The sequence below is a fragment of the Crinia signifera genome, chromosome 11, assembly GCF_055691185.1.
Source record: "Crinia signifera chromosome 11, ASM5569118v1, whole genome shotgun sequence".
Lineage (NCBI taxonomy): Eukaryota > Metazoa > Chordata > Amphibia > Anura > Myobatrachidae > Crinia > Crinia signifera.
Window position 1 is genome coordinate 33905137 of NC_139227.1, and position 16045 is coordinate 33921181.

Here is a 16045-nt window from a genome sequence, read left to right on the forward strand (position 1 = left end):
GTTGACTTTGATGCAGGGCGGGGGGGAAAGTGACAGGAACGGGGTCACAGGGGGATCAGTACTGAAAGGCGTTCTCAGCTGTGAAATGAGCGACCACCTTAAAAAGTTGGCTCATAAAATTGCACAATTATACATGAAAGTTGGAATTCTTCTGCTTGTTTTAGCAGCGGGACACTGAGGATAATAGCTGGTGGCCAGAACGGAGCAGAACATGAACTAAGCTCTCTCTGTCCATACATATTATTAATAAACTATCAAAGAGTGATATGTTTTCCTTTATATATATATATATATATATATATATATATATATATATATATATACATACACACACACACACACTTTACATAGGTCTAAGACTAGACCAGGCCGGCACTCTGGAGACTCACACCATAAGAAAAGAGACTACGCCGTGTTGACCGCAGCCGACATGTTTTAGTCTCTTTTCTTATGGTGAGTCTCCAGAGTGCCGGCCTGGTCTAGTCTTAGACCTATGTGAAGTATATTATATGGATGGCAAGGTCACCTGGAGCTGCTGTTATTAATCCAGAGTGTCGGACCCCACGGTATCTATATATATCTTTCCACTGCGCTATACAATTGGACACAAAGATAAAACTGGGTAATAACAAACAGTAATAGAGGTAGGAGGGCGTGCCCTCATCTGCTCGGGATGGACGGATGAAGTCACATGATGTCAGTGCCCACACTCAATTCGCCCATCTCCGTTCAAATAAAAAAAGTAAGTCCTAAACTCCTGGCTTATCTTTTACAGCGAACAGAGGAAACCATCGATTTATTTTTCCTCTATGCGGGTGCAATGGAGCAGATGTATAAGTGTAAACATCTGATTGCAGCATAGCGATGGGATTCAGGCTATGGTGGGCGGGCGATCGAGGGGGCTCACTATGGAGCGAATATACGCAGCCTAATAAGGTGTAAATTGGGGCATATATTCCCTACCACATGTACACGCACACACAGACAATCTAGGCTGCTAGAAAACCCTAACATTCTAGGAAACTAACACAAGCATGGGAGAATATACAAACTCCACACAGTTAAGGCCATTAGATCAATGGCACTCTGGGGTGCCTCAGGACATTTGTAGGGGTGCCCTGGGTTGGTGGTCAAGGACTTATTCAAATTATTTATGGTCAATGTAACTGCTATCTGTAATCAAAGCTGGTGGCCACCAATCATAACATTTGTGGACAAGAGAGCGAATCTGGTCCCTCACCACATTTCTGACCCTAAGGAAATCTAAACACAATTTAATTATTTTATTAAATTTTTTCTGAATTTCTCAAAAAGAAAATTTTTTTTTCCTAGGGGTGTCTTAAAAAAAACTTCATTCTGTAGGGTGCTGTGATTCCAAAAAGTTTGGGAACCACTTTATTAAACATAGCTATACACTGCACTTGCATGTATAAAGCAAGACATTAATATCAAGGTCTTTGTTATAAAAGTAGAAATGTCAATAGTATATCTATCTCTTTATCAAATAAAAGTCTGCTCACATCTATGGGGTGAATTCAGGTGGTGTGCATGAAATTTGCACACCCGTTTCATTAGTGCAATACTGAAAACTATAGTATTCTTAGCGATACAAACTCAGCTTCTTGTGTACATTATTTACAATTTAAAATAAATGCTTACAACTAGATGTTTGGGTCCTGAGTGAGCCACCTCTGCATTGTATACACATATACACAGTCAGTCGCTATACTGTAGGACGCCATTCTTACCTTACAGAATTACAGACTGTTGTTTCATTAGTGGATATCTTGTTGTACAGTATGTGACTATATGGAATTTGCTGCACTATACAAGAAACTGTTAATTAATTAATAAAATAAATTATACATTTTATATTACGCAAGTAAACACTATTGTGGTACTCAAAATGTTATTTATTTATTAGCAGTTTCTTATATAGCGCACACATATTCCGCAGCGCTTTACAGAGAATATTTGAACATTCACATCAGTCCCTGCCCCAGTGGAGCTTACAATCTATATTCCCTACCACATGTACACGCACACAGACATTCTAGGGTTAATTTTGTTGGAAGCCAATTAGCCTACCAGTATATTTTGGATTGTGGGAGGAAACCGGAGTACCCGGAGGAAACCCATGCAAGCACAGGGAGAATATACAAACTCCGCACAGTTAGAGCCATGGTGGGGATCGAACCTGTGACCTCAGCAACCTATGACCTCAGCGCTGTGAGGCAGTAATGATAACCATTACACCATCCATGCTGCCCACTACTGTCCATCACACCAGATGAGTTTTTATTTCATGACTTTGTTTTTTGGTGGGGATTTTGCCAATCCCTACTGGTGGCTGCTGAGGAAACACATCAGATCCACGATCTTCACGGGAAGGGGACGCTCATTACGCTACATGCCTTCTTTCCAGCACTAGCGGTGCAGTACAATGGACTGTATGCACCTCGCACGGGTAGTACAAGGGAATTATGCACCTTGCACCGATAGTACGAAGGAATTACACTATGTATATACTGAGCTACAGATTCACGGCTCAGTTTATGGTCATGTAATATGGCACAGATTTACACCAGGACATGTAAATTTCCAGAAAACACTCCTAATAAAGGACCAAAAACCCTATTGCAATGCCCTCTGAATAATGAACACATGTGCGTATAATAATAATAATTATTATTTTATTTACACAGTGCGTTTCTTTAAAAGGGCTCAAAGTGCTTTACAGATTCCATATACACAATACAGAGGATTATATTTGCAGAATATATACAAACAATGCACATAATATTGAGGCGAGGCAGCTGTTTTTGGGTCAGAAATTCCAAAACTTAATTATCCTTCCCAGGAAGGGCAGCCATCTTGGGCACACTGCATGGGCTACCCTGGGCAGAGTAAGCTATTATTGGACGAGATGACATGTAAAACTTGAGCCACAGAATGTTAAAGCAAGATACAGGTTCCTGACAGTATAATCAGAACCATGCAAGGCTCATCCAACTCACAAGAACACCAGCTGAAGCAGCCGCCTCTGGGGCGCACTAAGTATGTTATTGTGCGAGATTAGCAATACACGGATAGACACAAAAAGGTAACATGGGAAATTATTAACAATGAATGCATTGGGAAGCACCTATATATGTACAGACCTACCATACATGCACCCCGAACTGTGCTGCAGTTACACACAGTACTTGGGGCCTTATTCTAGTTCACTCTTTCTGACAAAATCCTTCTTAGATGGACAAAACCATGTGCACTGCAGGTGGGGCAGATGTAACTTGTGCAGAAAGAATTAGATTTGGGTGGGGTTTTACTTCAAAGTGAGATCTATTTTGCAGTGTAAAAATAAAGCAGTCAGTATTTACCCTGCAGAGAAACAAAATAACTCACCCAAATCTAATTATCTCTGCACATGTTACATCTGCCCCACCTGCAGTGCACATGGTTTTGTCCATCTACCGTGTTTCCCCGATAATAAGACACTGTCTTATTTTTTTTTTTCACTCAAAAAAGACCATAGGTCTTATTTTCGGGGGAGGGCTTATTTAAAACATGCCCCACTGCTCCATTAAAACAGTTAGTGACTGGGACCAGGTATCTCCCTTTTATGAACTTCTCAGTAAGAAAGACCCAGACAAGTCCTGCCTTCCCATGAGCCATGTATAAACCCCCCCCCCCTGAAGCCATGTATAAACCTTATTGTGCAGGGACTCCTCTCCGACTCCGTCTGTATGCGTTGAGCTGAGCGGCTCCCGTTCCCATGGATGCATTGCGGTTGGCGCGGCGTGACGTCACGCCGCGCCAACCGCAATGCATCCCTGGGAACGGGAGCCGCGGTGTTGCAGGCGAGGTGAGAGGAGGTGAGCGGAGGGCAGCGGAGGGCAGCGGAGGTCAGCGGGGCTGAGCGGGGGCTACAGTTAAAAAAAAAAAAAAAAAACATGGGAAATTTGATAGGGCTTAATTTCGGGGGAGGGCTTATTTTGGACCAGCGTCCAAAATCTGGGGTAGGGCTTATTATCGGGGTAGGGCTAATTATCGGGGAAACACGGTAAGAAGAATTTTGTCAGAAAGAGTGAACTAAAATAAGGCCCTAGATGTGTGAGCTCAGCATGTAATAAGCACTGAATTGCTCATTAGGAACCTCTTTGGAGGAGTAAACAGGACATGACACGAAAAGCACTTACAGTACCACCTCGGCTCAAGCAAAACAGTGAAATCCCCATTAAAATCTACACCCTCCGGAACAGCCGAAGCTTCTGGAATTTGCTTATACTGCATTTGCATTAATGCATTCTATAGTTTATTGTTAAAGTGAAGAAAGAAGCCGGCGTAACCGGCCAAATCATCGCCCTGAAACATAAGGGCACGCCCCCTGGAACCGTTTCCTAGTATTTTTGAAGTGTCCACTTAGAAGAAAAAAAAAGGGATTGTTCCTTATTCCAATCAGCGCTTGGCCTGTCTTGCTAGGCGTCTGTAGCTAGTCATATGGAATGGATTAAGCTTCTCTCTCTCTCACACTGCGTCTACTTGGGTGTTCCGCATCCAGCATTTCTATGCTAGGGTCTTGGTTTTGCTTTTCTTAACGGCAGGAAATGCCCCCTCTTAGACCACATGTGAAACTGTATGGGAACACGGGGAGGGACCTGAGGGAGACGCGCTGGATAAAAAAAAAGCCCCTATCAAGCCTGGAAGACTGTGGGTGGACAGGGAGTGAGAGATAGTGGTACTGTTGCAGCCGTATAACTTTATGGGCTTTAGATCTTAGATGGCAGGCGGAATTGTCGTGGGAGATTGGCTGGGAAATTAGCCTGTCCTTCATTCTACTGCTTCACATATTTCACAGACCCGCATCCCTTCCAGTGTGTGAGGCGTTACAGCTGCTGCTGCTCCGGTTCTCCCAATTTCCTGCTGCCCTCAATAGGAAATAGCCAGTAAATATTTAATGATGAATACAGCACAATTAACAAGGACAGGCACTCCTTAACCACACAAACAAGCATCGCCGATGCCAAGACTGACCATGACGCAAACATTAATAAAGGTCATGGCTTGGAATGGGTTCCTTGGTAATAAAAAAAATAAAAAACAGAATGAGAATATTCATTGCTGTAGTGAGTCAAATGGGGATTGTGGTGGAGGGGTCTGGATTATACACAAGCCAATATAAGGCTTTGTCTAGGGTCTGGAATTGAGAGGGGATTAGAAATACAGACACAAGTCATCTTAGGTCTGTATCCGGGGCCTGGCATGGAGATCCTCTGGACATTTAGGTATGGGCACAATAGTCGCTCCAGCTATGCCGCAATGCAAAGCTGAGTGTGGCTACATCTGTGGATCTATGTCCAGAGTGCTGGATATAATACACAAGGCAGCCTAGGTCTGTATCTGGGGTCTGACACTTATAAGAATATAGAGGTGCTCTATATAATGCACAAAGCAACCTAGTTCCTTATCTGAGGTCTGGTACTGATAGAGAATATACAGGCTCTGGGCATAATACACAAGGCAGCCTAGGTCTGTGTCCGGGGCCTGGTACTGACACGCAATATAGAGGTACTGGGCATAATACACAAGGCAGCCTAGGTCTGTGTCCGGGGCCTGGCACTGACACAGAATATAGAGGTACTGGGCATAATACACAAGGCAGACTAGGTCTGTGTCCGGGGCCTGGCACTGACACACAATATAGAGGTACTGGGTATAATACACAAGGCAGACTAGGTCTGTGTCCGGGGCCTGGCACTGACACAGAATACAGAGGTACTGGGCATAATACACAAGGCAGCCTAGGTCTGTGTCCGGGGCCTGGCACTGACACAGAATATAGAGGTACTGGGTATAATACACAAGGCAGCCTAGGTCTGTGTCCGGGGCCTGGCACTGACACACAATATAGAGGTACTGGGCATAATACTCAAGGCAGCCTAGGTCTGTGTCCGGGGCCTGGCACTGACACACAATATAGAGGTAATGGGCATAATACACAAGGCAGCCTAGGTCTGTGTCCAGTGCCTGGCAATGACACAGAATACAGAGGTACTGGGTATAATACACAAGGCAGCCTAGGTCTGTATCCGGGGTCTGGCACTGACACGGAATATAGAGGTGCTGGGTATAATACACAAGGCAGCCTAGGTCTGTATCCGGGGCCTGGCACTGACACAGAATATAGAGGTGCTGGGTATAATACACAAGGCAGCCTAGGTCTGTGTCCGGGGCCTGGCACTGACACAGAATATAGAGGTGCTGGGTATAATACACAAGGCAGCCTAGGTCTGTCTCCGGGGCCTGGCACTGACACAGAAAACAGAGGTACTGGGTATAATACACAAGGCAGCCTAGGTCTGTGTCCGAGGCCTGGCACTGACACAGAATATAGAGGTACTGGGTATAATACACAAGGCAGCCTAGGTCTGTGTCCGGGGCCTGGCACTGACACAGAATATAGAGGTACTGGGTATAATACACAAGGCAGCCTAGGTCTGTGTCCGGGGCCAGGCACTGACACACAATATAGAGGTACTGGGCATAATACTCAAGGCAGCCTAGGTCTGTGTCCGGGGCCTGGCACTGACACACAATATAGAGGTAATGGGCATAATACACAAGGCAGCCTAGGTCTGTGTCCAGTGCCTGGCAATGACACAGAATACAGAGGTACTGGGTATAATACACAAGGCAGCCTAGGTCTGTATCCGGGGTCTGGCACTGACACGGAATATAGAGGTGCTGGGTATAATACACAAGGCAGCCTAGGTCTGTATCCGGGGCCTGGCACTGACACAGAATATAGAGGTGCTGGGTATAATACACAAGGCAGCCTAGGTCTGTGTCCGGGGCCTGGCACTGACACAGAATATAGAGGTGCTGGGTATAATACACAAGGCAGCCTAGGTCTGTCTCCGGGGCCTGGCACTGACACAGAAAACAGAGGTACTGGGTATAATACACAAGGCAGCCTAGGTCTGTGTCCGAGGCCTGGCACTGACACAGAATACAGAGGTACTGGGTATAATACACAAGGCAGCCTAGGTCTGTGTCCGAGGCCTGGCACTGACACAGAATATAGAGGTACTGGGTATAATACACAAGGCAGCCTAGGTCTGTGTCCGAGGCCTGGCACTGACACAGAATATAGAGGTACTGGGTATAATACACAAGGCAGCCTAGGTCTGTGTCCGGGGCCTGGCACTGACACAGAATATAGAGGTACTGGGTATAATACACAAGGCAGCCTAGGTCTGTGTCCGGGGCCTGGCACTGACACAGAATATAGAGGTACTACTGGGTATAATACACAAGGCAGCCTAGGTCTGTGTCCGGGGCCTGGCACTGACATAGAATACAGAGGTACTGGGTATAATACACAAGGCAGCCTAGGTCTGTGCCCAGGCCTGGCACTAACACAGAATACAGAGGTACTGTGTACATTACACAAGGCAGACTAGGTCTGTGTCTGAGGCCGGGCACTGACACAGAATATAGAGGTACTGGCTATAATACACAAGGCAGCCTAGGTCTGTGTCCGAGGCCTGGCACTGACACAGAATATAGAGGTACTACTGGGTATAATACACAAGGCAGCCTAGGTCTGTGTCCGGGGCCTGGCACTGACATAGAATACAGAGGTACTGGGTATAATACACAAGGCAGCCTAGGTCTGTGCCCAGGCCTGGCACTAACACAGAATACAGAGGTACTGTGTACATTACACAAGGCAGCCTAGGTCTGTGTCCGGGGCCTGGCACTGACACAGAATATAGAGGTACTGGGTATAATACACAAGGCAGCCTAGGTCTGTGTCCGAGGCCTGGCACTGACACAGAATATAGAGGTACTGGGTATAATACACAAGGCAGCCTAGGTCTGTGTCCGGGGCCTGGCACTGACACAGAATATAGAGGTACTTGGTATAATACACAAGGCAGCCTAGGTCTGTGCCCAGGCCTGGCACTAACACAGAATACAGAGGTACTGTGTACATTACACAAGGCAGACTAGGTCTGTGTCTGAGGCCGGGCACTGACACAGAATATAGAGGTACTACTGGGTATAATACACAAGGCAGCCTAGGTCTGTGTCCGAGGCCTGGCACTGACACAGAATATAGAGGTACTACTGGGTATAATACACAAGGCAGCCTAGGTCTGTGTCCGGGGCCTGGCACTGACACAGAATATAGAGGTACTGGGTATAATACACAAGGCAGCCTAGGTCTGTGTCCGAGGCCTGGCACTGACACAGAATATAGAGGTACTGGGTATAATACACAAGGCAGCCTAGGTCTGTGTCCGGGGCCTGGCACTGACACAGAATATAGAGGTACTGGGTATAATACACAAGGCAGCCTAGGTCTGTCTCCGGGGCCTGGCACTGACACAGAATATAGAGGTACTACTGGGTATAATACACAAGGCAGCCTAGGTCTGTGTCCGGGGCCTGGCACTGACGTAGAATACAGAGGTACTGGGTATAATACACAAGGCAGCCTAGGTCTGTGCCCAGGCCTGGCACTAACACAGAATACAGAGGTACTGTGTACATTACACAAGGCAGACTAGGTCTGTGTCTGAGGCCGGGCACTGACACAGAATACAGAGATACGGGGTATATAACACACGGCACCCTAGGTCTGTGTCCGGGGCCTGGCACTGACACAGAATACAGAGGTACTGGGTATAACACACAAGGCAGCCTAGGTCTGTGTCCGGGGCCAGGCACTGACACAGAATATAGAGGTACTGAGTATAATACACAAGGCAGCCTAGGTCTGTGTCCGGGGCCTGGCACTGACACAGAATACAGAGGTACTGGGTATAACACACAAGGCAGACTAGGTCTGTGTCCGGGGCCAGGCACTGACACAGAATACAGAGGTACTGGGTATAATACACAAGGCAGCCTAGGTCTGTGTTTCATTCATTATATGATGTAAAGTTGCCTTCCTGTGCAGAGGTTCCAAAGCTGTGCATGTTGTTACCATGGGATGTCAAACGGCACATGGGTGCCTCAGGTTAGTGGTCCAGGACACAATCAAATTATTTATGGTCAGTATGATGTGCTGGCAACTGGCAATCAGAAAATATTTTATCCCACATTGATTATTGTAATAGTCTCCTAACTGGTCTTCCCAAGACTCTCGCCACTGCAATCCATTCTAATTGCTGCTGCTAGGCTGATCTTCCTTGCAAGACATTCATCATCTGCTGATCCGCTCTGCTAGTCCCTCCATTGGTTGCCTGTATCTTACTGTATTCAATATAAAACACTTGCATATAAAGCTATTAACCATACGCACACGCATATATCTCTTAACTTATCACAAAATATCTCCCATCTCAACCACTCCGCTCTGCACAAGATCTGCGTCTCTCTACTGCAAGGATCACCAGCTCCTATTCACTATTACAAGACTCTCCGCTAGCCTCCAAACTTTCAAGTGTTCCCTGAAAACTCACCTCTTCAGGCAAGCCTATCATATTTAGGTTCTACACGCATAACCCTCTGAGTTATTATATAGCTTCCCTTCTGGACCTACAAGCTATGCTATTACTGGTGCCTGTCCTTGTGTTTCCCTCCTTTGTCCCTATAGATTGTAAGCTTGCAGCAGGGCCCTCTTACCTCCAAGTCTGTCCATTGTTACCCAGTTTGTTTTATCACTGTCTACATTGTAAAGTGCAACGGAATCTGCTGCACTATATAAGAAACCAAATAAATAAATAAATAAATATGTGTACAAACAAAAGCACCACCCTGGCTATCATCACATAACTGACCCTAAAGCTAGGTATATACTGTATGATTATTTTGACAGCAATCAGGACGATTTTTCAACCAGAATGTGGCCTCGATATCTATACCACACACTTTTTAAAAATTTTCTTGCTAGCAAGACAATTTCTTAAGGAAAATCAGGTTTGCCCACACACTACCAGATTTTCCCACCCGGACACTTATTTCTCAGCTAAGTAAATAACGCCTTGTGTTTCCATCTTGCTCCTACTGTAGCTTAGACACCTATTAGAATCATATCCGAAAAATATAAAAAGTAAAAATAATGATGGGGGCTTGTACACCTTCCAAAAATCACTGTCATCTTATGATTCAATATGCCCAGTTTGCGCATAAACATGTACACGTATGCACAATTTCATGTCCAGGTGTCACCTTGTAGGACTCATTCCACTAAAATAGAAATGGTTATTCTGAATCCAGAGGACAACAAAGTCCCTGAAAGTGTTTGGCTTAATCCAGACACACACACACACACACACGGAAATGCAATTTTGTTGTGTGTCCTTCTAGTCTCAAATTCAGTTACACACTCTTTGTAAATTCTGCAGATTAGACCAGAGGAAGATCAGATAACATTTTAGATCATATGAATGCAGGCATATAAATAATTGTCATCACTGTATATTATTCTACCTACCGTATAACTTATTGTGCCAACACGTCAAAGTGATTATTCTAAAACAATCTTTGTTGAGGTCGCCAGGGAAGCTGGGAACGCCGGCCCTGATCCAACATATGGTATGCCGTCATTGCCTCCGCTGGGGGAAACACATGGAGGCCTGACGAATCAAGGCAGGAGCTACAAACATGAAAGGAAACACGTTAATTGCTTTTTCCCAACACATCCTTACCTGCTTCATACACAAAGAGACACCCACAAATTTGAACATTTACACGTCACACCCTAGTTTCACTCTGCCTATCCCACAGAGACTGTACAGTAGATGGGATGATAGGAAATGGGATGGGTACATTGGAGACTTCTAACTTTTGAAGTTTGGGTATGGGGCAGCAGAGTTGGCATAGTGGTTAGCTCTGAGGGGTTGAGTTTAATTCCTGGTCATCTGTGTAGAGTATTTGCATGGGTTCCCCCCACATTAACCCCTATATTTTGCAGCTCACACCATTGGGAGTAGTGCACAGCACACATTTACAGATGTGTCCACATATATCTAGCCTGCTAATGTGTGAAACAGCCCTTTTTATTCACGCCATGCTATGACTCGGTAGTCACGGGCATCTTTTGTGTGTTTTTTTCCCCATTAAAATGCACCTTATTCGCAAATTGATGCAAATAAGACACACAAGCTGCTTACACTGATTAAAATGATATGTGGCTATATAAATAAATATATTCAGTGTGTGACCGTGGCTGTATCTGCCTGAGAAATGCTACGCTACAGTATTTTCCAAGAAACATAATGTACCATTTTGTATTCAGATATAGCCACGGTCGCACGCAGTATATATTCATGTCACATATTTTTATCAGCAGAAGCTGCTAGTGTGTCTAATTCATATCTCTTTGCAAATAAGATTAATTTTAATGGACAAAAGATGCATAAAAAGATGCTGAGCGCTGCTGAATCATACAGAAAATGCTGCATGTATCATACAGGCAAGCAGGGCAGATGCCTGGGGTAGGACATGAAGCGGTACAGAAAGGGCTTTGTGTTATAGTCTTATTTATTTCTATCCATCATCAGGTGCCTATACTACCCAGAAAGAATAATACATAAATGGTTTAGGACAGTGACACTCCAGCTGTTGTTGAACTACACATCAAAGCATGCCCTGCATCAGTTTTAGCATAGCCAAATAGTAAACCTGTAGCAGGGCAAGCTGGGATGTGTAGTTCAACAACAGCTCGAGTGTCAGGGATAGCTATCACTGGGTTAGGACAACGGTTCCCAACCCATTTTCTCAACCTTTTGACTGTTGACCTAATGCTTGTGTCACCTTTCCAACCCTATCAACCTATTTCACGTGTCGGCCTTCGGTGGTCGACCCAATGCATGTCGACCGTCTATTTGTCAACCTAACGACTGCATACGATTTTCTCCTGTACATCTTAATTAGGCTTTTGATTTATGAGTGCCCCTCCTCCCAATTTTAAATATCCACAGTACTTACGATTGGAGTAGAAGTGAGCTGTATTCATGTCCTTATCATATATATGTCTAGTGTCTGATTGTGTCATCAAAACACTGCCATCTGTTGGCAGCGAGTAAAACTACATCTCTTTCTATCTCACACATGCACAAACACAGTGGCAATCACAAGGTAGTAAACTAGCTTTTGAAGCATATGCTTCGAGCGGGCTTACTAGTATTAATAGCAGAGTAGTGTGTGGTCAGGAATCGGACCCCTCTGTGTGTGGCCGCTGGCTGTGTACTGTCTCCGGGGTTCCCACTAACGCCTGTAGGATTAATGCCGCTGCTTCCTCCACCAGTGTCAGCATAGGGCAGATGTAGGGTGACCAACTCATCCCTTTAATTCGGGACACATATTAATTACACAGGTTCTGTGGCAGTTTAAAACCAGGTGAAATGGAGTTTTGAGGTGTGGCAGTTAAAAACCAGGTGAAAGCCAGCCACAGAACCTGTGTAATTAATATGTGTCCCGGATTAAAGGGATGAGTTGGTCACCCTAGGCAGATGATCCCTGATGTCTGAGGGCAGCACAGGCAGCTCCCCGTGGGTTGCTGGTTGGACAAAAAGCACAAGGAGGCGCAGATGAAGCTGCAGAAAGAAATGGAAGTGATGCAACGTGGTTCATATCCACGGCAACGGGAGACGTCTCACTCTTCTACCTCCTTTACCAATAATATTTTCAAGTTCACCCAAAACGGTCTACATGTCCCCAAGTTGGGAACCACTGGTTTAGGATATAAGGGTGCATATTATATAATAATTTGGAGTGTAATTACAGAGTATACCTACATAATAAAGACCTGAAAGGAGACTAGCCTGACCAGCGAGCACCCGGCCCAGCTCCCCGCATGTGAATGATGGTATGTGGTCCTGTATTAGTACCGGGGAGCAGGTTGCATGGCCCTGGTATGTGCAGGTTGCAGTTCCAACATCTGGCTATTGGTATTGTACGAGTGCAGGAGTGCAGTGTCTGCTCAGCATTGTATCCCAGCTCCACCTAATGCTTCCCAGATGTTCAGGACACTGGCTGATTTCTCTCATTACTAAATGTATCACACAGGAGAAAGATTCAGGTTTACTTTAGCATGTAATATTATGAGCTGGAGACAAGACCCTTCCAGAGAGAGCGGCTTAACAAACAAATGAAAGTTCTTCCGCGCTGCCATAAGGAATGTCCTGCTGTGTGTGTTTGGAGCAGATGTATTTTCTCATCGTCCCTCGCCCTGGGGTAACTGGGGAGCTGCCACAATCTTGTCATCTCTCTGATTGACAGCCAGAGGACCTCTTCCCTGAAGACGCATCTGCAGCTGCGCAGAGTTCCCGAAACACAACCCAGGATCAAAGCAGCCTGGAAACCCGCGTGCGTGATCTTTAACATGCGCAAAGTACACATGTTTCGCTGCAAGACATAAAAGTATCGGTGCGCAATAATGCCCAGGGCTACCCAATTCCTGCTTCGCCATCAGTACCCCCCACCGGGTAGTGTGCACATACCGCTTGTTTATTTAAATAATCATTTGAGCTTTTACTTATAATTGACTTTCCCACGTACCGCCAAGTAATTCTTCCATGATACAGTAAATGGTGTAGGGCAGAGGCTGGCAGGGCTTACTATTCCTTTACCAGCAGTTATTTATATATAGCGCACACATATTCTGCAATGCTACCTATGTCAGACAGTCTCATCAGTCCCGGCCCCAGTGGACTGATGAGACAGCCATGCTATACACATAGAAAAAAGAAGAAATAGGAACCCTGCGCTTCCTATTGGGGTATGATAAACAGTTCTTGTTCCCCGAGTAGGGTTCTTCAATTTATTTCACCTCAAAAAGAAGATAGAGAAAATCTTATGGTGCAGATTTTCCTTAGATGTTCAATACACATATGTCATAAAAAAGGGGGTGAGGGTACTCGTACTGTATACAGGCCTCTCCTTTAGGCCAAGAATTTAGGCGTAGACCGGGGGTCACTTAATAAATCAGAAATTTTTCCAATGATCCAGTCCTTTCCCAGTTTCCTCAGAGATACATAAGGGAAACACTCATAGCGTAATTAACCACACACTTTATTTATATAAAAACACACAGTATATATAAAAAACAAACAAAGCCTGGTACCGTATCTGGCCGTTCACCAAAGGTCGGTTATGGAGCGTATGGGGGGGGGGTCAGATGTAACAACCCGGGTGGACCCCTGCATAGATTCTCCAGAAGCAGATCCCAGTGTTAGGTTTCCAGACAGGTTCCCAGGTGCCTCAAAAACACCAACGCGTTTCGACTGCAAAGTCTTCCTTTTTCTGATGCTATACACCAGTGTTTTTCAACCACTGTGCCGTGGCACATTAGTGTGCCTTGAGGTGTTCTCAAACGTGCCCCCAGATCTAGAGATGCCCAAACCAGTTTACAGCCACCACCAGTTTAACTGTTATTTACTGGTCTCTTCTTTTCATGTAAAGGGCCAATGTATTTTATTTTGTTACCTGTGGGGACCAGTGTGATTGTTTTTTATATGGTTATATGGGTTGTTGTTTTTCCTGTGGGGGCCAATGTGTTTTGCCCTGTGGGATCTCATGGTGTGCCTTGACAATTAAAAAATCTTATTTAGTGTGCCGCAAGCTAAAAAGGTTGAAAATTACTGCTACACACACACACTGGGTGTATCTTGATTGTCAGAAGCCAAGGGCCTAAACCAGACTTGTATATAAACCCGATTGTTCACTTACAAATCGGATATTCAGTGGTCTGCATAGAATCGATCTTGCAATACCACTCGCAGCCCCTGTCAGGGTCGGAGCTGGCAAGGCAACCAAAATAGGGGTGCGTCACTCCCGTTATATAGCTGTGCCTTCCTGGACCCTGGCTTCTGGATCTGTCAGCCAGCCTCATTAAGCATCAGCTTGTGAAATGAAACCATCGCAAATAGTGACTGATGGTTATGATTATTATTATGATTATCGGATTTCTATATGGCACCAATAGGGGCAGCAGCACCCACGAGAATACATAAATGAGCTAAAACAACAACTTACAGTCCAAGGCGATAAGTATATGGAAAATAAACACAGTTGCAACAGGGGACAGGACACTGCAATAAATATTAGGGTGGCAGAGACCAAAGGGTTTGGGGGCCAATAAAAGGAATATATATATTCTAAGAGAAAAAGCACACTGGACTAAAGGAAACCACCAATGAGTTTTTGCAGTATGAAAGGAACCAGAACCCAGACAAGCACAGGGAGAACATAGAACCTACAGACACCTACGACCCTGATTGGAATCCAACCCATTGGTGCTTGCATATGGCAGTGCTAATCACTGTGCTGCTCCTATAGGAATTTAATTATTGTATTTATTTATAGTTACTTATATAGCACAGCATATTCCCAATTGGAAACAACAGTGATTAAATAAACTGGGTAGATACAAACTGACATGGAGGTAGGAGGGCCCTGCTCGCAAGCTTAAAATCTATCGAATTTGCTGTTTGTCAACAACGGCAGTGCTTCAGGCTTAAAGTATAAAGAGGGTTGTTGCACATTTACTTGCAGTATGAGGCACATTTTGTAAGACAGTTTAAACTAGATACATAGGGCCGGAATTACACCTGATTGCATGGGTGCTAATTTTCGGAGCCCAGTGATCAGGTATTCGCTGTCCCACCAGAGAGAAATCGCGCCTCGTGCAAGCCTGCAAATTGCTGAGCACGGCTTGCAAAAATATCACCATATCATATCACCATTGCATAATTTTCCTACTGTGTGCAGTCTGGGCGGAACCCAGGACTTACTCGGTGGCTGCCATAGAAACAGGTTAATTGGGTCTGGAGCTGACATCACACGACTTCCCCTAAAATGCATGGGCACACCTGTGTTTTTCCTGGCACTCCCAGATAACGTCCAGTTACCGCCCCAAACACCGGCTTCCTGTCGGTTACGTTGCTAACTGCCAGCAATTAAAGAAAAAAGTAGTAGACTTTTATTACAGAACCGGAAGGGGGGGGGGGGCGCACTGGTGTGGGGGTCCAAAATATCATTTCGGACCCGTTCACACTACATAAATAACGGGTCTGAACCATGTAGGATC

The 16045-nt window shown here is 45.1% G+C and overlaps 1 long non-coding RNA gene across 1 annotated transcript in view; it reads right to left on the reverse strand.

Annotated features, from left to right (window-relative positions):
• Positions 1-16045, reverse strand: part of LOC146045649 (uncharacterized) — a 280538-nt gene that overhangs the window by 199971 nt on the left and 64522 nt on the right. The window contains exon 3 of the long non-coding RNA XR_014465538.1: positions 10448-10609. This is a non-coding gene — a long non-coding RNA (uncharacterized LOC146045649). The remainder of the gene's footprint in view (positions 1-10447; positions 10610-16045) is intronic.